Source organism: Hyla sarda, chromosome 8, assembly GCF_029499605.1.
Source record: "Hyla sarda isolate aHylSar1 chromosome 8, aHylSar1.hap1, whole genome shotgun sequence".
Classification (NCBI taxonomy): domain Eukaryota; kingdom Metazoa; phylum Chordata; class Amphibia; order Anura; family Hylidae; genus Hyla; species Hyla sarda.
Genome location: NC_079196.1, coordinates 130,155,195 through 130,180,982, shown reverse-complemented (window position 1 = coordinate 130,180,982; position 25,788 = coordinate 130,155,195). Strand labels below are relative to the sequence as shown.

General features: G+C 45.4%; 1 protein-coding gene and 1 long non-coding RNA gene across 8 annotated transcripts in view; one reads left to right on the top strand and one right to left on the bottom strand.

Moving 5' to 3' along the window:
- The window catches only part of LOC130284832 (uncharacterized), an 82,009-nt gene extending 77,630 nt beyond the window's left edge, over nucleotides 1-4,379 (top strand). The window contains exon 3 of the long non-coding RNA XR_008847157.1: nucleotides 3,353-4,379. This is a non-coding gene — a long non-coding RNA (uncharacterized LOC130284832). The remainder of the gene's footprint in view (nucleotides 1-3,352) is intronic.
- The window catches only part of LOC130284828 (glucose-1-phosphate thymidylyltransferase-like), a 548,309-nt gene that overhangs the window by 364,018 nt on the left and 158,503 nt on the right, over nucleotides 1-25,788 (bottom strand). The gene's annotated exons all lie outside the window — the stretch shown is intronic.

The following is a 25,788-nucleotide window of genomic DNA, read 5'->3' as shown; positions in this document are numbered from 1 at the left end:
ACCGAATTATACGTCGCTCCACTGATTGGCTGCTCGTCCTACTACTACTCTGGAACAACCAATGGAATGAATGAAGCTCTCCCCACCTTCGCCATTGGTCGCCCCCCCCCCCCCCCCCCCGTCACTTGACTTCTTCATAACATCCAACAGTACCTCTAATCCACTAGTGACGTCATCTGAACTCTAGAAGCCCATTGGCTATGAACTCCTACCTTGCTGATTGGCCGAAAACTACCATCTTAACGCGGCATAATTTTAAATAATTTATGGACATGTATCTTGTATATATATATGTTTTCCCTTTTTCATTCATCTTGTTCCCTGATGAACACCCGATTTTTTGTTCCTGCCTGTATTATACTTACCTGTCCTTGTGCTAATGTATACCTCATACTCCCACCCCCTAGCTCTTTTTGGCACCCAATTCTTGTATTTATAGCTGGATAGCCAACATTACAGTATACGACCTATTCACCTTGCAATTGATAAAGGGAGATTACCCTCACGAAACGCGTCTTGCCTAACCTGTCGTGATTTACTTTTATTATTTTTATCAAGCTTTCAATAAAGGAGCTATTGACACTTATATACTCCTTGCATCCTAATATTCTTTGGTTGGAAGCATGGCTGCAGTAATTTTCCAAACATTTATTTCCTATTCATCTACGGACCTCTGCCAAGGTTTCCGTCTACCTCACTGCATGCCTGCATACCAACCACTAGGACGTTACCACAGGTAACCACCATCCTCAAAGAGGACACAACTCTATACACCAGTACCTACAAAAAATACGAAGCACTGCCATGTCTCTTTTTTTCATCACTCTCCATATAATTGAAAAAGAACACAGATCAAAATTAGAGAACACTTTCAGTTATTGGTTAATCTGGCAACTGGTGCTAATTTCCTTAATCCCTTCCTGCAAATATATGTATATTTACATCCGCTGAAGGCTCCCACTGTAGGTGCGCGCACATCATACTCGGTGAGTCCAGGTTGCTATCAGCAATCAGGACCCGCGGCTAATACTGGATCGGGCTGATGTCCGGTATTAGCCCTTTAGATGCCGCGAATAAAGTTGATTGGGGCGTCTAAAATGGGAGAAAACAGTTGCCGCCTAGCTCAGTGGGCTGTTCGGGACAGCCATGATGAAATTGCGGCGTCCCGAACAGCTGAGGGGATAGCGGGGGGATGCTTACCTTCCTTCCCGTTGCCCGATCAATGATCCAAGCATGGGATCCAGGCTTGATCAATCGAGCACAGATAACACTGATCAATGCTATGCTATGGCATAGCATTGTTCAGTGTATGCAATCTAAGTATTGCATGTAATAGTCCACTATGGGTACTGAAAAACATGTAAAAAAAAAAGTTAAATGTGATTTAACCACTTCAATAATAAAAGTTTAAATTTAAAAAAAAAATATATATGTAAACAAAAATAAACATATGTGGTATCGCCGTGTGTGTAAATGTCCGAACTATTAAAATATAATGTTAAATAAACCGCACGGTGTTATGGACATGAAAATGACATACATTTTATTTGCTATACTTGTGATCCTAGTCCACGAAAGCCACATGGGGTTAGACAAAGGAAGGATGGAGTCTCTTACCTGGGGTCTCCCAGTCATGTTCAAAGGGGGCCAATAGGTGGGCTTTGTAATATTAGACAAAGACCACCTGGGGGGGGCTGGCTAAGGGGCGGAGACAACATAATAAAAAGCCCATTGAACAGGGCCAAGCTCTCTTTCTCTTGCTGGGCTGCATACAAACACACCTGCAAACACATTATTGTCCCGCCATCTGATATTGTGCTTGAGATTCTATTGTTCAGAAGTTTCCTTAGGAAGTAGTTTAGTGCATTGCGGCAGGATAGAAGGCCTAAATTTGGGGCTGTACCACATTGTGCTACCACTATGGGAAAATGGAGTGTTATAGCAGAAGAGCTTGTACGATAGGTGCACCGGTTTACCCAGAGATGGGGGATGAGATAGGAGGTATGGCTCTGAAGCTTGATTTAGGGGTTTATCCCAAAAATGAGAGCCGAGCTGTGGCTGAAGTTGGTTGGATTCTTTTAAATGCCCTAAGATGTGAGGTGCAGAGAAATAAGGAACTTGAGAAAGAGTTGCAGACAAAAACACAGATTATTCGTGATAAAGATAGGCAGATTCGCATGTTGGAATCAGAATTACTGGAATGGGAAAACCAATGTACAGATACGGATGGAAAATTGGCTCAGTCTTATGCTGTGTTACAAGTGCAAATAAGGGGGCGCTAGAGAGTGAGATTGTAGAAGTTCCCAGTGTTGGTTCTCAATTGTGTAAGAAACAGAAATCGAATAGCAACAAGGGGAAGTACAAAGCAAATTGGAGCAGTTTAAAAGTTGTTAGAAGTGTGTCTCTAGCAGTGAAACGGCATAGATCATCTTTGAAAAATGAGACCCAGATAGTAAATACGGCTAAAAGGGTAAAGTCTTGTTTTGCATGTGGTGTTTCAGGCCATATTGCTAGATACTGTAAGGCACATGGTAACAAAACTGAATACTGTTCAGCTAAATGTACTACATGTGGTCATAGTGGCCATATCTCCACAAGTTGTTATTCTACTGGAAACATGATGCAGAGGGAACCAGGTAAATCCAGACAGACTGGGAAGGGAAATATACATTCTTCCTCCAAACAACAGTTTACAGAGAAATCTCTAAGCTTCCAATATAAACCTCATCTGTTTGATCCTATGAAAGATGACATTACAAAATACATGTTCAAGGAGTTGTGTTCACAGGTAGCAATATTCTTACAGAAACCGTATATACAGGTGGAGAATCCCATGCCCCCTGTTGCTTAGCAAACGGGGGAAGGGAGACTAACGAGTAAAATTGCCACCTTCACTTTTGCATGTAAATGGTGTTCACTTGTTTTGTCTTTTCTGGCCACTAGGGCCATACAATAGGCTTACATGTAAAATGACAATTCATTTGTTAGTTTAAGGTTGACATTTACAGGAGCCTACCCAAATTTGTGGGGAAAACAAATTAGTAATAAACTAACTAACCATTTTGATTTTTCAAGAGGTGGGGGAGGTTTAGCAAAAGCTATTTCTTGCACTAGAAGGCAATATGCCTAGAGGGACTGAGGTAACACACTCACAAATTAGTTGGCAATGGTTGGAATAATGCTGGGAAAGTGAGTATGGATATGCAGAGTGGAGTTCAACTGTGTCCAGTGTGTGGGTTTAACCAAGGTTCACTGATCAGCACAGGCAGAAGAAAATCTCTGATGGGCCTGGAAATACTAAAATTGTATTTTCGGAAAGTGACTCTAAACCTGTTTATTTTCCATTCAGCAGATTAGTAGCAGTGTAACCATGCTCAGACCGATCGACCAGCAAGAATCCAAGCTCACCACAAACAGATGACCAGATGACCAACGCTTCTAATGGAGTGAAGAAGGCTACCTATTCCTCAGCATCCCGTGGTTGGAAGATGACAAGGATCAAGTTGTCAAGACTGGGTTTGGATGACATCGTGAGACAGGAAAACCCAGAACCAAAGGATTCCCTCCAACATTTTGGAAAAGGCTTTGGGACACCACAAAGGACGCTTTAAAGAAACTGTCTCAAGAGAAGCTACAAATGAGGACAGTAGCTCCATCAATTTTCTAAGCCCTAGACTATCCCTTTACTGGCAACAGTAGAGTCAGTGCTATAGCTACATAGTGAACAATAAACCATGATCTATGTGACAGCTGACAGCAAAAATCTGGGGCTACATATTGTAAACTTAATAACTTGTGAATACTGTGCTTAGAGAATTACCAATCCAGCAAGCAAATCTAATGTGGTTTTCTGGTATTAGGATCAAGAGGTGGAATGTTAGGGACATGAAAATGACATACATATTATTTGCTGTACTTGTGATCCTAGTCCAAGAAAGCCACATGGGTTTAGACAAAGGAAGGATGGAGTCTCATACCTGGGGTCTCCCAGTCATGTTCAAAGGGGGCCAATAGGTGGGCTTTGTAATATTAGACAAAGACCACCTGGGGGGCTGTCTAAGGGGCGGAGACAACATAATAAAAAGCCCATTGAACAGGGCCAAGCTCTCTTTCTCTTGCTGGGTTGCACACCTGGTCATTCAACTTCCTGGTGTGACATCTTTCCATTCAACTTGCTGTTGGGCCTGAATCCTGAAACAAAGAACTACAGCCTTGCCCCATGCCTGGCTTGGTTAATCATACTTGCTGGAAAAGGTTCCCAGAAGCTAAGTATCTCAGTATTATATTCTTTGTGTGTGTATGTGTATATATAGTTGTATCTTTTAAGGAAAATCCACCCAAATAGCCAACAAATAGTGTTTTCTACTATATTTGTTGTATATGTGTTTACTTACACTGCAGATTAAAATTTCTAGCTATCTTTTCTCTCTTTTAGTTAGAGTGTGTTTAGTTTTCAACTGTGTATTAAACATCTTTATTTCTGCCAGTATTTGGGTGTGTAGTGTTAATTTGTGCATTGGATATTAGGATATAACTCTTCCAAAATTCCTAAATAGGTTGGTCTGTGGGGAGTTGAATGCGTGCATTTGAATATGAATGCATTTGGTCTCCGGTAGTGCTGCTCAGTTAAGTGTCTATGCACTTGGTCTGTGTATATATTGTATTCACAACACCGCATGGTGGCAGCCATTTTGGTCGGACATTTTGTGTCCCAGATGCATGGTCTGCAGATTTTAAGTGGTTGTAAAACCGTTGGAGCCAAATCCAATTCAACCCCAGAGCCACGAACCACAACACACGGTCAAAGTGGCAAGCATAAAAAAAAATTCCATAGTCCAGAAATGCATATTTTTGGTCACTTCATATGCTAAAAAAAAAAAAATTATATAACGTGATCAAAAGGTGCCATCAAGATAAATATGGTCCTAATAAAAACTTCAGATGGTGGCGCAAAAAAAAAAAGAATAAAAAACCTCTGGAAATTCCTTGGTGACAAAGTTATGGCCAAGAAACCCACAACAGTCAAAGAAATGTGGAAGAGACTGGAAGACAAATGGATGCAAATCACACCAGAGCAGTGTGAGAGACTAGTGATGTCCCGTGGCGCGCAGATGTGATGAAGTCATTAAAAGCAAAGGCCTGTATACTTCCTATTGATTGGAGACTGTTGGAACCTTCAGAAAATGTTGTTAGAATCTTTCTCTATGCCTACAGTTATTGCTGTTCTCTAATTATGATCATCACGTTTTTAGAAAAATAAAAGGTTTTATGTTGAAATAGTTTGGTTACTTTGTAAAACACTATTCTAATGGCATGGTGTACCCCTTACACAAAATACTTTAAATGATGATCAATGTAGATTACATTATTTCTGAAAAAAATCAAGTGTTCATAAATTGTTCTCTAATTTTTTTTCATTTTTTTTATTTTAATATTCAAAAAAATATGCTTTATTAAGAAAACAAATCGAACAACATGAAGACATTATACAAAGCAAATCCACTGTATACAGCTGGAAAAAGGCAGAAATGCAAGAACTCTCATGGACAGAGAAAGGTATATCAACAAACTGTCAACAAGAAAAACTATCGCATGACAGTGGTATCTGATGTAATAGCCGTGAGACGCAGCACAGCACATAAACGGGGATAGGTAAAGAAGAAAAATAAGGAGGCAGTGTATAAAGGCAGGGGGGAAGCCTTCGGAGGGGAGAAACCAGGGGGGGGGGGGGTAGGAATGTGAGACACCAATAAGATTAAGGAGGGAAGGGTCAGAGTACAGACAAGGAGGGCACACTAACCTGTATCTCCTGGGCCACCCCCCATTCTCTGCACCCTTGCCCGCACCGCCCAGCCAGCAGAAACCGGTCGTGAAGCTAGACCCCCCTGGAGCAATGTTGAATAATAAAAAGAGGGGAAGGTTTTACCCCTCTCCATAGACAGGGGTCTCGACAAACTCCAGCCAAGGACCCCAAATAGCATTGAATTTTTCAGTACGTCCTGAGGAGTCTGCCAAGAGTTCCTCCATTCGGTTGATAAAGAGGATCTCAGAGTACCAGCCTGACAGCGTCGGGGTTGGACAGTTTTCCACCTCCTAGGCAAGACTGTGCGGGCCGCCATAAGCAAAAAGTGAGCTAGTCTCTTCAAGGGAGTTTTCCTGGACAATGGCAAGATGGTAAGTAAAAGGACTTTAGGGTCATTGGGGTATTTTACTCCTGCAATTAGTTCTATCCGGGAGACCACCGCCTCCCAGAAGGAGGTTAGGAAGGGACAGGACCACCAAATGTGCAGCATGGTCCCACGTTCTGATCAGCAGCGCCAAAAAAGGTCGGAGACCGAGGGGTACATCCTATGCAACGCCATTGGTACTCTGTACAAGCGGGATAGTAGCTTGTAGTTAGTCTCCTGCACCTTGCAAGAAATCGACAATTTATGGCAAAGGGTAAAAGCTGCTGACCAGTCAGCAGGAGCGAAGGATGTTTGCAGCTCCCCCTCCCATGCCGCCACAAAAGCTGGTGGAGTGTGAGCACATTCATCCACCAGTAAACCATAGATCTGGAAGACAGCTTTGGGGACCCTGGAGGTAGAGGTAGACATCCGCTCGAAAGGCGTGAGAGGTTGGGCTAGATTTAAGTGAGTACTGTCAGTCGTAATAAAATGTTTTAGTTTTAAGTAACTCATGTGAGAAGCAGGAGGTCTACGATGCTCTGGGACAAGGAATTCGTAAGGACAGAGCATCGTGCCTTCCAGGAAGACCCCTATCGGAAGTAAGCGAGGCAACGAAATCCCTAAGAAGGACGCTCTCTGTAAACCCGGAGGGAAACTAGGGTTACCCAGTATTGGCGTTAAGGGGCCTCCGGGGGTAAAGAGGCCGGTCCTCAAGAGGTGGTGACCCAGGGCAGCGGATGAGTTCTATCTATAGGCAGGGATCCCGCGGGTATCCAAGGGGCATTCATTCACAACCCTCACTCCCACCCCCTCCAACTCCACTAACACCCAGCGCTTAGTGGCACGGCCATGAAAGAAGTCCAAGAATCTAGTAAGCGTCGCTGCAATATAATAAGCCCTACAGTCCGGGACAGCAAGACCACCCGACTGCTTCCTTCTAATCAGCGTAGACTTTGAAATCCTCGATGGTCGCCCCGCCCAGATGAATTTGCGAAAGAGACCCTCCAGCATTTTAAAGAAGACAGAGGGGAGGGCAAGGGGAACCGCTTGGAAAAGGTAAAGAAGTCGGGGGGGGGGCATGGCTTGGACGTGTGTGAGGAGAGCTCCCGCCATCCTGTAACTTATCCTGAAGATATCCCTACCATCCTGTATAATTAAGTGTGCTGCCATACCTTGAGGGGCCCCTGCTGCTTAGGGGAATCTTGCGGAGGTGTTGTCTGGAGGAGAGGAGGCGTCGGGAGCGAGCCCAACTGCAGGGAGCGAACCCGGCCCAGAACCCTGCGGCCTTTGGTATCCCTTCCGGCGGCCGGCTGAGCACTGCTGCGCTCTCTGGGGAGCTGAGGAGGCCTCTTACCAGGACAGGTGGCGGATCGCGACGGGCCCGGTGAGCGGGTGAAGAGTGCGGCCTGCGGGGGTGGCTGGCGGAGATCCTCTCTGCGGTGGCGGCGAGGTCCTGGGCGCCATCTTGTGACACCCCCTCTGTCTCCAGCTGTTCGTTGCGGCGCGGGGAGCCGTGCTGGTGCCTCCGGAAGCCGGAGCTGAGTGCAGGGCCCACGGACATCCTCAGGGGCTGCGGTGAGAGGACTTTGCGGCAGTGGAGGTGTGGTGCTGGTGGCAGAGGGGCCTCGTGCTGTACTGGCCGCCATCTTGTGAGACTGCGGGGCCTTTTGCCGGAGTCCCTGCGTCTCCCTCTGTGAGTGACTGGCCCTGCTGTGTGTGGTTGGCGGACAGCTGCGGGGGAGAGGAGAGTGCCTGCAGTACCCGGAGTCTCAACAGCTGGAGGACCCCTGGATTACAGTGAGTGGAGCTGTGGTGGCATTGCTAAAGGGTGGGCTGCTGTGACTTGGGGACCCCCTCTGCCCTTTACAACATACTGGGGACTGACTGCTGGACTGTTGGCTGGACTGAGTGCTGCTCCAGATTAAAGGGGTACTCTGAGATATCTTATTGCTGGCTGGACTGAGTGCTGAACGTGCTTGCAACCTACTGATTCTGTACCTCCAACTACTGCTGGCTGGGTTGAGTGTTGACAGCTGCTGCATCTTACGGGGGTACCCTGCCCCCTACTGCTGTTGGCTGGACTGAGTGCTGACTACGGCTGCAACTTAAAGGGGAAAGGGGTACCCTGCCTATTCCTACCGCTGGCTGACCTGAGTGCTGTGCGCAGACGCATCATACAGTGGTTTCCTAGCCCCTGCTCTTACCGCCACTGGCTGGACTGAGTGCTGACAGATATTCCATCTTCAAGGGGTGCTCTGCTTGTTCTTGCTGCTGGCTGGACTTAGTGCTCCCCGCTGTAGCAGACTATAGAAGTATTTTGCCTCCCATTGCTGCTGGCTGATCTGAGTGCTGCATACTGCTACCACGCTACCTGAGTGATTTTCCTGATACCTTACCTCCACCTTGATATGGTCCGCAGAAACAAGGAGGGGGCTGGTACCTCCCAACAGAGAACCAGTGGGTCACCTGCTGGTAGAAATACACTGACTCTGCAACAAGAGGTGGCGGCCAAATTGGAGAGGTTTGCTCTGAGGCGCCCGTCCCCTGACTCCTCTGACTGCAGAGTGGCCCCTCTCCCAATGGCTGGTGTGGTCCCCCCCCCCCCGGACCCCCTTGGGGACTGTGAGGATCTTATTGAGGCTTCTGTTGAAGATCTACGTGTTTCCCTACCTAGTACTCCTCCTGAGCTCGCTGCTGCGGCTGCTGTTATTTCTCCTGCACCCCGGGCGGAACCTACCTTGGCTGCGGTTTTCACTGAAATACGGAGATGCAATGTGACTCTTTCTCAGCTATCAGTGCAGGTGGGAACTGTACAATCTGACATCTCACTTATTCGTCACGACCTGCAAAGAGTGACTGACCGCACCTCGGCAGCGGAGGGTCGGATCAGCGACATTGAGGATACAGTTGTTCCATTGGTTTTTGTGTTTTCTTTTGGGGTGTTTGTTTGTTTTGTTTTCCGTCTCTCCCTATGTGGCTGTACGTACTGTTTGTGGGGTTCCTGCGGATGTGAGGTTGTGCTCCCTTGAATCCAGTGTTGCCGGGCTCGTCCTCTGCTGCTCCAGTATCCCTGATGGCGGTCTTTAATTTTATAGGATGGAATGTTAGGGGGTTGGGGGATGTGGCGAAGCGCTATGCCATTTTTAACTCGGTGAGACATTTTCACCCTGCCATACTCTGCCTCACTGAAACTCATCTAACAGCAGAAACTACCTCGGCCCTTCATAGGGCATGGGTCGGTCATTCTTACCATTCTACCTTTTCCTCACATGCTAGAGGGGTTAGTCTGCTGATCCACAAATCCATTCCGTTTCAGGCTATCTCCTCTAGCATTGACCCTGATGGCAGATAGGTCTGTGTTTTGTGTGAGGTGTCTCATCGACTGATTATTATAGTTGGTGTATATATTCCTCCCCCTTATAGTGGTGATATCATACGACGTATCCTCAATATAGTGTCGGGGTTCCCTGTGGCCCCTGTGCTTATGTGTGGCGATTTCAATCAGGTTTTGGATGCTTCCAAAGATAAGTTTTGGGGAACTCGGGCTCCTCCCTCATCTAGGCCTACTGGCCTTGCTAAGCTGTTGATGGAAATAGATTTACATGATCTGTGGCGTCTCCGTAATCCCTGTGTTAGACAGTTCTCCTGTTACTCGGCCACGCATGGCACCCTGTCCAGGATAGACATGGCAGTTGGGGATGAGACCATGGCTGGACTGGTTAGAGATATTGAATATTTGGCCAGGGGGTTGTCGGATCACTCCCCAATCCGTTTGCGAATTGATTTAGGGGGAGATGCTGGTGGGGTGCGCCCTCTGTGGAAACTGAAACCGTTCTGGCTCCATTTGCTGACTACTGCTGAATTAGTAGGTGTAGAACTCAGGGACTTTATTGCCCTTAACGATGGTTCGGCTTCTGTTTCCATGGTCTGGGACTCTCTAAAGGTGTTCACACGTGGTCTGTTTATTCGAGACATAAGTATTCACAAGTCCTTCACTAGGGAGAGGGGTGTAAAGTTGTCATTGTCTGTCACTGAAGCGGAAGCTAGCTATGTCTTGCATCCTACCCCTGGGGCGGAGGAAGTGTGGCTGAGGGCACAGGATGCATATACTAAATACTTGGAGGAGACGGCTGAACATAAGAGGTTTTTTAATAAGCAGCGTTACTATGAGTGTGGTGAGGGAACGGGTAAATTGTTAGCATCCATTGCTCGGGCCCAGCAGGGGGTTGAGTATATTGGCTGTTTGAGGGACGGTTGAGGGAGAGAGGTCAAGGCGGATGAGGAGATCTTGGGTGTGATGGTAGACTTTTATAAGGAGGCGTACTCTTCTAAGGCCTCTTGTACTGAGGAGGCCTTGGTGGATTTTGTGGGCAGGGCTTCGCTTCCTTCCCTTTCTCTGGAGCAGAGGGACGAGCTGGACTCGCCCATCTCTCTGGAGGAATTGGAACAAGCACTGAAGGAAGCTGCTAATGAAAAGGCCCCGGGGCCGGATGGCCTTCCGAGTGAGGTATATAAAAAATTCTCAGGGATACTCCTCCCCCAACTGTTGCGAGTGATCGGGTCAGCGGCTTTGGAGGGAGCTCTGCCTCGTTCAATGATGGAGGCCATTATAGTACTTATCCAAAAACCGGGAAAGGACCCTCTATGTGCAGGTTCTTACAGACCGATCTCATTGTTGTGTGCTGATGTGAAGTTGCTGGCCCGGGTACTCGCTAACAGATTAGTTAAGGTTGTACTGTCCCTTGTCCATGGGGATCAGACTGGCTTTATGCCGGGTAAATCTACGGTAGATAATATTAGAAGGGTGTATCTTAACTTACAGATGACTCAGGAGGGTGCGGGGGCTAGATCGATTTTTTCATTGGATGCTGCCAAGGCATTTGATAGTGTTGAATGGACTTATCTGTGGAAGGTGCTGGGGGCTATGGGGTTCGGGCCCAGGTTTATTTCCTATGTTAAACTCCTTTATAAGTGCCCAACTGCCCGTATTCGAGTTAATGGACGACTTTCCCAATCATTTGAGTTAAGGAGAGGTACGAGGCAGGGGTGCCCCCTGTCACCCCTACTCTTTGCACTAGCTATAGAGCCGCTGGCTTGCCTCCTGCGCTCCTCACCTGATTTAATTGGATTTCGTTATGGCTCCATGGACGAGAGAGTAGCGCTTTATGCAGATGATATGTTACTGTTTTTGGGTGATACTGCTCGGTCCCTGACCCCTGCTATGTCTATTATTTCTGGGTTTGGTACCTACTCTGGCCTGCTCATTAATTGGGATAAGTCGGTACTGATGCCCCTGGATCCCTTGCCTAGTATTCCTCAGATTGCCCTCTCTAATATTCAGGTAGTTAAGGAATTTAAATATTTGGGTATTACCATCACGCCACTTGTACATGATTTCATACCCCGGAATCTGACGCCCCTACTGGACAGGAGTTCTCAGAAGGTAGCCGTCTGGTGTAAATTGCCGATCTCAGTGGTTGGCAGGATTAATCTAATAAAAATGGTGCTCATGCCGCAGTTGTTGTATGTGCTGCAGAACTCCCCTGTGTGGATAGCTATATTTTACTTTCATAGGATACAGCGACTTTTCAGGCAGTTGGTGTGGGGGGGTGCGACTGCTCGGATCAAACTTGAGACATTGCAAAGGGGTAAATCTTCGGGTGGATTGGCGCTACCTAATCCCTGGTTGTATTTTCTTGCCTCGCAACTGCATCAGGTTAGGGGGTGGGCAAAGACGTCTCTCCTGGGTCCTACGGGTAGATTGTTTATGGCCAAACATGGAGGGAGGGTGCCATTGTATATTCTGGAAACTGGAGCCCTGACCAGACCTCCGGATTCCTCTCCCACTGCCCAGCTTCTCTGCAAGCTTTGGGGCCACACGCGTAAGCTACTAGGTATTACAAGTTTCATGTCGTGTACACCGCTGTGGCGTAACCCGGGCTTGCCAGTATTCTGCTCTTTTGTGGATGCCGGTTATTGGGAGAGAAAGGGACTGTGCGAAGTGGGGCAGCTGGCTGTACAGGGGGCAGTCCGATCTTTTGAGGATTTGCAGGAGGAGTTCGCTTTACCGCGTTCCTCATTTTATCGATACCTGCAACTCCGTCATGTGTACGAAACTCAGAATCGGCTGCGACTGCTGGAGGTACAAACTAACAGGGTCCTTGAATCTGTAGTTATGAAGAGGGACTCTGCGGGAGTTATTTCTTGGCTGTACGGTGAGCTCTTGGGTTTTTATCATGAACGTTTCCCCTTAACAGTCAGAACAAAGTGGGAGAGGGACCTTGGCGAGCTGAGTGACGAGGAATGGTCTACTGCTTTGTCGCTTACCCCGTCATTGTCCCTGTCGGAGTCTAATAGACTGTCGCAGCTGTTCATTTTGCACAGGGTGTATAAGACCCCACTATTCTTACATACTATTGGGGTGCGGTCTGACTCTGCCTGTCCTCGGTGTGGTGCGTTGGAGGCTCATCTGCTTCACATGATGTGGGCGTGTCCCGTCTTAGATATATATTGGGCTGATGTGTTACATCTTATCAGGGATATTTATGGGGTTACACTGCCTAGAGAACCTAAGGTATGCTTACTTGGCCTTATTGGCTGTGGTGAAGAACCCTCATTGAGAGAAGTGGGGATCTTACGGGTGTTGTATCAAGCCAGGAAACTGATCGCGCAGTTCTGGATCAGACCATCTCCTCCAGGAGTGGCTGATCTTATTAAAAGATTACGACAGATAGTGCGCTTGGAGAAAGGGATATATATTAAACGTAATGTTGAACGGAAATTTGATGGTGTTTGGGGACCCTGGGTTCACTATTTTGACCCCCCGACAACTGACTCGTAAATGACTGTGAGTCCTTGGGCTGTACTTGCCGTGGTATGTTTGGCTCGAATTCTGGGGATTTCTGTATGTGGCATCCTTCCTTCCTTACTCACTATCTTTGTGTTTCCTTGGTAGCTCTGTTGGAATGCCTGTAGGTGCTGCTTGTTGCGGTATGTGTGTAAGATGTGAGGGAGCGAGCTCATTGGGATATGGGTATATTTGAACCTCTAGTTCAATACTAGTGTGTATTATTGATGCTGCGGTGGGGAGAGACGGACGTTTTGTTTGTAAGGTGGGTGGGGTGGGTGGAGGGGGGTTTATTGATGGTGTATTGTTTTTGTTGTAAAACTGTTTAAAATCTTAATAAAAATATCTGATTTAAAAAAAAAAGAAGTCGGGGGAGCACATTCATTTTAAGAACGTTAGCTCTCACCAGCCAGGAGAAGGTACCCTTCGTCCAGCATGTAAGGTCTCCTTCAATTCTGGCAAATAGGGGTTGGAAGTTGAGGGAATAGCTGTCATGCAGGTCTGAGAGGACATTAATTCCTAAGTATTTGATTGAACTGGTGGACCATTTGAATGGGTGGGTGTTCTTAACAGTATCGACCTCGTCAGGAGACAGGGTGATATTCATTGCGACACTTTTTGACATATTGACCTTGTGTTTGCTGAAGTGAGAATACAACTGTATAGTGCGTGAGACAGTTGGCAGAGAGGTTACAGGAGAAGAAAGAAATAAAAGAAGGTTGTCTGCGAAAGCAGAACAGAGGTGATCACTCTCCCCCACCTGGAGGCCTCTAATAGAAGGATCGTTACGAAGAGCAATTAATAGATGCTCCATACACAGAACATATAGGATGGGAGAGAGTGGGCACCCCTGCCGTGTGCCGTTGTGTCTAGGGAAGGAGGCTGAAAGCGAACCATTCACCCTCACCTGCGCTCTCGGAGTGCCAATATCCAACCCAGCATATTAGGGCCCAGGCAAACTTGTGTCAAGGCTGCCTCCATGAACCACCAATCCACCCGATCGAACGCTTTATCAGTGCATTGGGAGAGGAGCATCAGCGGTAGTTTGCGGGCTATGGCCCAGTGTATTATTGAGTACGTTCTCACGGTATTGTCCCTTGCTTCACGAGAACGGACAAATCCGGATTGATCGGGGTGGATCAGAGGTCCCAGGACGGCCACCCGGCGGTCTGCTAGTAGCTTGACAGTTTGGTATCGACATTAAGTAAGGAAATTGGGAGATAACTAGAGCATAGACCGGGATACATATCTTCCTTTGGGATATCTGTGATGAGGGCCCTCAGCGCAGCCGGGGGGAACCCAGAGCGAGGGGAAATACTATTGAAAGATTTACACAGCAAGGGCAGCAAGCCAGCTTTAAGAGACTTATAAAACTTACTTGTGAAACCGTCGGGTCCAGGGCTTTCACCCGAAGGTAGATTAGATATGGCGTTTGCTATCTCCAAGGTTTCCCTGGTCTCTGGAGACAAGGGGTGTTGTGCTGGTTCCTTGGCTCCTTAGTGATAGAAGTGACTTACAGGCAGGGCCAAACTGGGACCAAAAATAGGCCCAGGCATTTTAAAATAAACAGCCCATTTTTATGGTGGGGGTCTGACTCATGGGACCCCCACCAATCACCTTGGTTCAAGTGGCTCCCCAGATGTTGGAAAGCTGCAACTCCCATCATGTCTGAAGTGACTACAGCTGATGGGACAGTCAGGAGAATACACAATGATATCAGTGACTACAGCTCTGATGGGACAGTTAGGAAAATACACAATGATATCACAGACCTGAGTGACGTCTTCTCTGTTGTCTTTACTTTTCTTCTTCATCTGGTCCAGACACCAGGATTTCTTCCATCTTCTCTGCAGAGTCTGACACCTGGACATCATTGGTTCCTTAATTTGACAGTAGATCCTCATCCTCTGTATGATGACAATAATCATTATAACCTTGCCAAATACTGTACCCCCTGAATATAATACTGCCAACCACTGTACCCCCTGAATATAATACTGCCAACCACTATACTCTATGAATATACTACTGCCAAATACTGTACCAACCACTGAATCACCCCATACACCCCACGCAACCCATCCTCAGTCTCATCACCCCATACACCCCACACAACCCATCCTCGGTCTTCTCATCACCCCATACACCCCACACACTCCATCCTCGGTCTCCTCATCACCCCATACACCCCATCCTCAGTCTCATCATCCTCATATACCCCACGCACCCCATCTTCAGTCTCTTCACCCCATACACCCCACACAACCCATCCTCGGTCTCCTCATCACCCCATACACCCCCTCCTCAGTCTCCTCATCACCCCATACACCCCATCCTCAGTCTGCTCATCACCCCATGCACCCCATCCTCAGTCTCCTCATCACCCCATGCACTCCATCTTCAGTCTCCTCATCACCCCATGCACTCCATCCTCAGTCTCCTCATCACCCCATGCACTCCATTCTCAGTCTCCTCATCACCCATGCACTCCATCCTCCGTCTCATCACCCCATGCACTCCATCCTCAGTCTCCTCATCACCCCCTATACACCAAACACACCCCATCCTCAGTCTCCTCATCACCCCATACACCCCATGCACTCCATCCTCAGTCTCCTCATCAGCCCATGCACTCCATCTTCAGTCTCCTCATCACCGCATACACCCCATGCACTCCATCCTCAGTCTCCTCATCAGCCCATGCACTCCATCTTCAGTCTCCTCATCACCCCATGCACTCCATCCTCAGTCTCCTCATCACCCCATGCACTCCATCCTCAGTCTCCTCATCACCCCCTATACACCAAACACACCCCATCCTCAGTCTCCTCATCACCCCATACACCCCATGCACTCCATCCTCAGTCTCCTCATCACCCCATGCACTCCATCTTCAGTCTCCTCATCAGCCCATGCACTCCATCCTCAGTCTCCTCATCACTCCATGCACTCCATCCTCAGTCTCATCACCCCATGCACTCCATCCTCAGTCTCCTCATCACCCCCTATACACCAAACACACCCCATCCTCAGTCTCCTCATCACCCCATACACCCCTCGCACCCCATCCTCATCTCCTCATCACCCCATACACCCCACGCACCCCATCCTCAGTCTCATCACCCCATACACCCAACGCACTCCATCCTCAGTCTCCTCATCACCCCATACACCAAATGCACTCCATCCTCAGTCTCCTCATCACCCCATGCACTCCATTCTCAGTCTCCTCATCACCCCATACACCCCCATGCACTCCATCCTCATCACCCCATGCACTCCATCCTCAGTCTCCTCATCACCGCATACACCCCATGCACTCCATCCTCAGTCTCCTCATCAGCCCATGCACTCCATCCTCAGTCTCCTCATCACCCCATGCACTCCATCGTCAGTCTCCTCATCACCCCATGCACCCCATGCACTCCATCCTCAGTCTCCTCATCACCCCATGCACTCCATCCTCAGTCTCCTCATCACCCCATACACCCCATGCACTCCATCCTCATCACCCCATGCACTCCATCCTCAGTCTCCCCATCACCCCATACACCCCACGCACCCCATCCTCAGTCTCCTCATCACCCCATCCTCAGTCTCCTCATCACCCCATACATCCCACGTACTCCATCCTCAGTCTCCTCATCCCCCATGCACTCCATCCTCAGTCTCCTCATCACCCCATACACCCCATGCACTCCATCCTCAGTCTCCTCATCACCCCATGCACTCCATCCTCAGTCTCCTCATCATCCCATGCACTCCATCCTCAGTCTCCTCATCCCCCCATGCACTCCATCCTCAGTCTCCTCACCACCCCATACACCCCATGCACTCCATCCTCAGTCTCCTCATCACCCCATGCACTCCATCCTCAGTCTCCTCATCACCCCCATACACCCCACACACCCCATCCTCAGTCTCCTCATCACCCCATACATCCCATGCACCCCATCCTCAGTCTCCTCATCACACCATACACCCCACACACTCCAACCTCAGTCTCCTCATCACCCCATGCACTCCATCCTCAGTCTCCTCATCACCCCATATACCTTATGCACCTCATCATTATTACACAGCTGACACCCCCCCAGTCCTTCTCATCAACATTAAACTCCTAATCACTACACCCCTGACCCCCCTTCTGATCCTGCTTATCAACACTACGCTCTCCCAGACCCCCAATCCTCCTTATCATTACACCACCAACCTCTTCAACAACCTCCTGTCCTCTTCATCATCATTACAATCCCCTAACCCCCCCCCACCGCCCTGCACCCGATCGTCGCTCTCCTCACCTCATCTGCTCAGCGATGTGGCCATGTGAGGCGGGAGGGTTTGCTGCTCCTGTTGCTTCTGCCGGGGTAAGAGGTCATGACATGTGATGTCAGGGGCTTGGAACAGACGTGCGCGCCTGCATGGGGCACGTCTGTTCCCATCAGCCCCTGGCCTGTCCGTCTCGCCCAGCCGGTTTAAAGGTAAATTACTGCTGTCAGCAGCAGGTCCGGGACCTGTTGCTGCAGCATATAGTATGAAGTACTGGCAGGGGGCCCTGCAGGGGCCCAGACTGTGAGGCCCAGGCTGTGACCTGGGCCACTAGGTGGGCCCCCTAACACGCTGGGCCCCTGTGCAGCCGAATCGGCTGAACAGGTGATATATCCGCCCCTGATACACACACGTTGAGTTTTATATATATAGATTAACAACAACAATTGGGGCCTTAATTTTACCCATACCGTTTTTACAGATAATGCAGACTTCCTAGATGTTTTAGTATCCCATGTATACGAAAACTTTTTTTAAAAAGGTCGATAGTAACAGTTATTTAGATTTCTCTATTGCAAACTATACCAAATGGATCACAAACATACCATTTGGCCAGTTTAAACTAATAAGACGTAATTGCACTTTAGAGACAGACTTCCGAGAACAGAATAATATCCTAAGAGCAAGGTTTTGTGCTAAACATTACCCGAAACAACTGATAGACCACTCCTGTGATAAAGCAAGCAAGCTTACTCAAAAGGACTGTCTACAACCCGGCAGACATAACGGTAAATAGACAGGTCATCTAATAAGGATATCTCAATCCGACCATAAGTGGTCTGTCAATTTTATTACCAACTAATAAACAAAGATATTAAGAAAATTTTGTCCAAACATTGGCATATTTTATTGAAGGACCCCTATCTGTGTAAACTCTTACCCCCGGGGCCTGGCATTACCTTTAGGAGAAACCGCACTCTCCGGAACATCCTAGCACCCAGCAAACTTAAGATCACTAAACATTCCACGTTTTTAGATAAATATGGCATTTTTAAATGTGGCACTCTGAGATGCAAATGTTAAATACAGATATCCAATAAAATCAACACATTTATCTCTACAACCCCCCAAGAAACATTCCCCATACAGTCATTCTTAACCTGTAATTCTAGATATGTTATATATCTTTTTACAGTGCCCTTGTCAACTACAATACATCGGGCGCACAACTCAATGTCTACAAGACCACGTCAACAAACACAGGAGCAATACCAACTTGGGCTTTATGCTCCACAGTATCTCTAGATATTTGGTGCAAACCCACAACTCCGATTTTTGAGTGATTTCTATTACCCCTATTGAATGAATTCCCAAGGAAAATTCCCAACGGTTTTCTACTTTAAAAAGACGGGAACATTTTTGGATATAAAAGTTAGGCACCTTAATGCCCTTTGGTCTTAATGAGCTCATTGAGAGTTCACTGTGAGAGGCCTGGCGGCCATGTTTTACTCTGTATATATAACTATCTGATTTACTTTTTACCCATATATATGTATATCCTTCTAACTATTCTTAATTATCTATATATTCCTTTGCTCTCTATCCTAGCCTAATACCGTGACAGCTCAGCTGTAAACAGTATGTATAAAAAACATTTTCTAATACAGGTGTTATTTACATTTACAGAAGCACAATATATCATAAATTTATAATTTTACACTGGTTTTCTTATATATTTATAAATTTTCTATATGTATTTTTATTTACCCCCAAGTTTTTTTGGATATGTATATGCCTTTAAATAGCTACACCCTTGATTTAAGTATATGGTGCAAATTAACCGGAGTTGGACTGGTGTTGCCACTTTAGTCTAAATGCGCTTTTGCTGCTACCTTCTTGCACTTTATATTTATATATTAGCATTAATTGTATTTGGTAACCCTGCTGTTTTTTACATATATTTATATATATTATAAGATTTTTTTAATATATTTTATAGAGAGATTTTTATACGCTATGCGCACACAATTGGGCTGTGCAAATAGTGCCATTGCACAATTTATCCATCCTTGCTGCTACTACTCTGCACCTTATATTTATATCCCATGATTTAATGCCACCCCCATTTTTAGAATATATATATATTCCTTTTAAATGGCCTCCTTTTGTTGGTGTTTTGCTATTTCCGTTAGCAACATTATGTTGTCTAATCATGCATTTCTATTTACATGCTTGTCTCTATAATCCTTATGGCTCTAACTTCACTGAAATTAACTCACAGCTTAGACATTATGACCAGCTACTTATTCTAAATCAGCCTCTGATAATAGTTTTTTTTGTTTACTTGTTTCATTAGGGACTTTCTCCTCTGACAGTGCGAGCCTGCAGCTTACTCCTCTGAGCACTTCGCATCTGTTTATGTTCTGACTGTCCACGTGCTCTCTGGCCCCAGCCGACGTGTCCCTAGTTACATAAACAAACAGTCCTGTCAGCACATCACTTAGTCATGCTGTGTTTGTTTATGGTTCAGTGAACCTCGCTCACTGCCGATGCATGAGAGCTGAGGGATTGCTGTGACCTCTAGTTACATAACTGTAACAGTGTTGAATGCACAAATATTTTGTTGGTGTTGATTCCTATATATTGCTTGTAATTATATTTAACATCTGTAAATGCTTTTATTGTTGCTCACAATTTTGAATGTTTATTATGTAACATGTGCTTAGTTCTGCCCACCTTAAGTGGATGTTTATGTATGTATATATAGCACCCTTGGTGCTACCGTGTGTATGCCAATCTGAGGAAGGAGGCAATATCCTCCGAAATGCGTCATTGGAAGTTCTTTTAAATAAACATAGTGACTTTGGGCACTTTACTCTCCATACATATTCGTGTTTCATTAACCTGGATCTGCAAACAGCGCCTAGACAAGGTTCCGCTTTTTTCTCTTCATTCCTTCTTGATTGTACGGGAGAAGATTTCATCCTCTCCTGTTGGACCCTGGGCCGCGCAGTTCGCTTCCACATGCTGAGTTACCCTAAGGGGTGATATGCCAGTCTCTACATACATCTGGTGAGCAGCTATTTTATAGATTTGCACTCCCCTAGTCCCTGATTGGGACACTGATACCCTGCATAATACACGAGGCGCAGCCCTCTAACCCTTTTTTCTTTTTCTATAGGTCTGGACAGTTCCTGACATGGACAGAGGTGTCAACAGAGAGCACTGTGGTCAGACTGAAATATTTAAAAAAAAAATCAAAAGGAAAATAACTTACTGTGGGGCATACAGCAGCTGATAAGTACTGGAAGGATTAGAATTTTTAAATAGAAGTAATTTAAAAATCTGTATAACTTTCTGGCACCAGTTGATTTAAAGCAAATAGTTTTCCATCAGAGTACCACTTTAAAACCACACAAGTCATTGGATGAAAATCAGTGGAAATAAAGTTTAAACAGGACTTCATCTATTTAAAATATTTAAGCAAACAAAAATACAGCCATTAATAGAAAATAAATTCCTACTTATTTAACCTGTCCAGGACACAGGGCGTACAGGTATGTCCTGGTGCTTAAGGACCCACGAGCGGAGAACAGGTTAAACCTCGTGAGTCCTGGTTGCTACGGGCAGTCAGGACCCACGGCTAATGCCGGGCAAAGCAGATCGGGCCGATACCCCGCATTAACCCTTTAGACGCTGTACTCAAAGTTGATTGCGGCATCTAAAATGCGTGGTTAATGGTGCCGGTTGCTGAATGGAGCTGATTGGGACATCCGTAGTGACATTGTGGGTCCCGATCAGCTGAGTGAATGACGGGAGAGTCCTCATCTACCTCCTCGTCATCTGATCTGCAATCAACTGCTCCAAGCCTGCAATTCAGGCTAGAGCAGCAGAGCACCGAGAACACTGATCAATGGCATGCTATGGCATAGCATTGACCAGTATATGTGATCAGAAGATTGCATGGTATAGCCCCCTTTGGAGGCTAAAAAAATTAGTAAAGTAAAAAAGTTAATAAAAGTGAATTAACCCCTTCCCTATTAAAAGTTAAAATCACCCTCCTTTTCCCATTTTTTAAATAAAATATTGTAATGAAAAATAAAAATAATCATATGTGGTACTGCCACGTGCGTAAATGTCCGAACTGTTAAAATATAAGGTTTTCTAAAAACTACAGACCATGGCACAAAAAATGAGCCCTCATATAACCCTGTATGCGGAAACATACAAAGTTATAGGGGTCAGAAAATGACAATTTTAAACATACTAATTTTGGTAGAATTTTTTCTAAGTACTAAATAAAAATAAAACCTACATAAGTTGGGTATCCTTGTGACAGTATGGACCTACAAAATAAAAAATAAGGTGCAATCTGTACCGAAAATTGCCCTAAATAGAAACATAAGCCCACCAAATAAAAAAAATGTTTTTTTTTTATTTATTTTTTTATCAATTTCACCCCACAAATATTATTTTTCTTTTGCAGTAGATATTGTTATTAAATGATTGATTTCATTACAAAGTACAATTGGTGGTGCAAAAAACAAGCCCTTATATGGGTCTGTAGGTGCAAAAATGAGTATTATGATTTTTAGAAGGGGAGGGGGAAGAATGAAAGTGCAAAAGTGAAATTGGCCAGGTCCTTAAGGTCAAAATGGGCTTGGTCCTTTATCCCTTAAGGACGCAGCTCATTTTCACCTTAAGGACGCAGGCTTTTTTTTGCAAATCTGACCACTGTCACTTTAAGCATTAATAACTCTGGGATGCTTTTACTTTTCATTCTGATTCTGAGATTAGATTTTTTGTGACATATTCTTTATGTAAGTGGTAAAGTGACATATTCTTTATGTAAGTGGTAAAATTTTGTCGATATTTGCATCATTTCTTGGTGAAAAATTCCAAAATGTGATGAAAAATGTGAAGATTTTGCATTTTTTTAATTTTGAAACTCTCTGCTTATAAGGAAAATGGACATTCCAAATATATTATATATTGATTCACATATACAATATGTCTACTTTATATATGCATCATAAAGTTGACATGTTTTTACTTTTGGAAGACATCAGAGGGCTTCAAAGTATAGCAGCAATTTTCCAATTTTTCACAAAATTTTCAAAATCTGCATTTTTCAGGGACCAGTTCAGTTTTGAAGTGGATGTGAGGGGCCTTCATATTAGAAATACCCCACAAATTACCCCATTATAAATACTGCACCCCTCAAAGTATTAAAAATGACATTCAGTAAGTGTGTTAACCATTTAGGTATTTCACAGGAATAGCAGCAAAGTGAAGGGAAAAATTCAAAATCTTCATTTTTTACACTCGCATGTTCTTGTAGAACCAGTTCTTGAATTTTTACAAGGGGTAAAAGGAGAAAAATCTTCCTAAAATTTGTAACCCAATTTCTCTCAAGTAAGGAAAATATCTCATATGTGTATGTCAAGTGTTTGGCGACCGCAGTAGAAGGCTCAGAAGGGAAGGAACGACAATGGGATTTTGGAGATGGAGTTTTTCTAAAATGGTTTTTGGGGGGGCATGTCACATTTAGGAAGCCCCTATGGTGCCAGAACAGCAAGAAAACCCCCACATGGCATATTATTTTGGAAACTACACCCCTCAGGGAACGTAACAAGGGGTCCAGTGAGCCTTAACACCCCACAGGTGTTTGACGACTTTTTGTTAAATTTGGACGTGTAAATGAATTTTTCTTTATTAAAATGCTGTTTTTCCCCCCCAAATTTTACAGTTTTACAAGGAGTAAAAGGAGAAAATGTCCCCAAAATTTGTAACCTCATTTCTTCTGAGAATGGAAATACCCCATGTGTGGACGTCAAGTGCTCTGTGGGCGCACTACAATGCTCAGAAGAGAAGGAGCGCCATTGAGCTTATGGAGAGAGAATATGGTTGGAATAGAAGTCAGGGGCCTTGTGCATTTACAAAGGCCCCCGTGGTGCTAGAACAGTGGAACCCCCCCCCCCCACGTGACCCCATTTTGGATACTACACCCCCCCACAGAATTTAATAAGGGTTGCAGTGAGCATTTACACCCCACTGGCGTTTGACAGATCTTTTGAACAGTGGGCTGTGCAAATGAAAAATTAAATTTTTCATTTTCACGGACCACTGTTCTAAAAATCTGTCAGACACCTGTGGAGCATAAATGCTCACTGCACCCCTTATTACATTCCGTGAGGAGTGAAGTTTCCAAAATGGGGTCACATGTCGGGGGGGGTCCATTGTTCTGGCACTATGGAGGCTTTGTAAACACACGTGCAGGGCTGTGGAGTCGGTAGATAAATGTTCCGACTCCACAGTTTCTTGTTCTTCCGACTCCCCGACTCTTCTGTCTTAATATGCGAATGTATTTATAAACACTAACAATTGAATCCAAGAAGCTGTTCCACTAAGTTCTTCTAAGCTCTTCTAGCAGAGAGAAGTAGTTGGGCAGAAGCTGCTGCCTTCTCCTTTTTGTGTGCTGATCTGCTGCTGAAGATAGGGCAGTGGGAGGATCCAGGAAGGGGCATTTATTATAAAACATGATTTCCCTAGTAGAATCCCATAGTCATGTTTAAAGTTTAAGCTAACAATCGGAGTTTACAAGTTTTTATAGCCTTAGCTGAATGGCAGCAGTTTTTCCAATGGTTTACAGCTTCAGTCTTGAACTATTGACCCTCCATTACACTAGAGACACTTATAGAAGTGTCTCTAGTCCTGCAAAAAACATATTTACTTAATCCCTTATCAGTGAGAGGCTAGGTTACCCATGGGTTCCCTGTAACAGAAGAACACAACACTATGAAAAGTATAAGTATTGCCACTCCTAATTGTGCGTTGCGTGCCATATAGTGAAGCACATGAAAAGCATGCTTCTTCACGGTCACTTAACGTGTTCGTTTTGCGGTTACGTGAGGCACTGCATGCATTGGTCTTTATTCTTACAGTAGAGAAGTCATTAATTATAACTTTTTGTGAATTGGGACATTTAAACTTGCTTTTTTTTTTTATTCCAATCTAAATTTAGTAGGAGTCGGTGCATTGTTTGACGACTCCGACTTCAGGTACCGAAAATTTCGTCCGACTCAGACTCCACACGTGGCACATGTGGCCTTCAATTCCGGACAAATTTTCTCTTCAAAATCCCAATGGCACTCCTTCTTTTCTGAGCATTATAGTGCGCCAGCAGAGCACTTTATATCCACTTATGGGGTATGTTCTTAATCAGAAGAAATGGGGTTACAAATTTTGGGGGGCTTTTTTCCTATTTTCCCTTGTGAAAATGAAAGATTTAGGGTAACATCAGTATGTTAGTAAAAACAAAAAAATAAATGTTCTTCATTTTCCCATCTAACTTTAAACGAAAATTCCTCAAACACCTGTGGGGTGTTCAGGCTCACTATACCCTTGTTACGTTCCGTGAGGGATGTAGTTTCCAAAATGGGGTCACATGTGGGTATTTTTGCATTTACGTCAGAACCGCTGTATCGGCCACCCCTGTGCAAATCAATGTAGGCCTGAAATGTACATAGTGCGCTCTCACTCCTGAGCCTTGTTGTGCGTCCGCAGAGCATTTTACGTCCACATATGGGGTATTTCCGTACTCAGGAGAAATTGCGTTACAGATTTTGGGGGTCTTTTTTTCCTTTTACATCTTGTGAAAATAAAAAGTATGGGGCAACACCAGCATGTTAGTGTAAATTTTTTTTATTTTTTACACTAACTGGCTGATGTAGACCCCAACTTTTCCTTTTCATAAGGGGTAAAAGAAGAAAAAGCCCCCCAAAATTTGTAACTCATTTTCTCCCGAGTATGGAAATACCCCATATGTGGCCCTAAACTGTTTCCTTGAAATACGGCAGGGCTCCGAAGTGAGAGAGCACCATGCGCATTTGAAGACTTAAATAGGGATTGCATAGGGGTGTACATTGGGAATCACTGGCGTAGAATATCCCTAACAGGGTGCCTCCAGCCTCCAGGGTGCCTGTTGCTAAACTCCCAGCATGCCTGGACAGTCGGTGGATGTCCAGAAATGCTGGGAGTTGTTGTTTTGCAACAGCTTGAAGCTCCGTTTTGGAAACATTGCCGTACAATATGTTTTCCATTTTTATTGGGGGGACGACGACAGTGTAAGGGGGTGTATATGTAGTGTTTTACCCTTTATTATGTGTTAGTGTAGTGTAGTGTTTTTAGGGTACATTCTCACTGACGGGTTTACAGTGAGTTTCCCGCTAGGAGTTTAAGTTGCGGCAGAAAATTTGCCGCAGCTCAAATTTGAAGCAGGAAACTTACTGTAAACCTGCCCGTGTGAATGTACTCTGTATATTTACATATGGGGGGGGGGGGGGTAAACCTACATCTCTTGCAAAACTACTTTTGCAACAGCTGGAGGCACACTGGTTGGAAAACTGTTACCTAACTCAGTATTTTCCAACCTGGGTGCCTCCAGCTGTTGCAAAACTACAACTCCCAGCATGTACTGCTCACCGAAGGGCATGCTGGGAGATG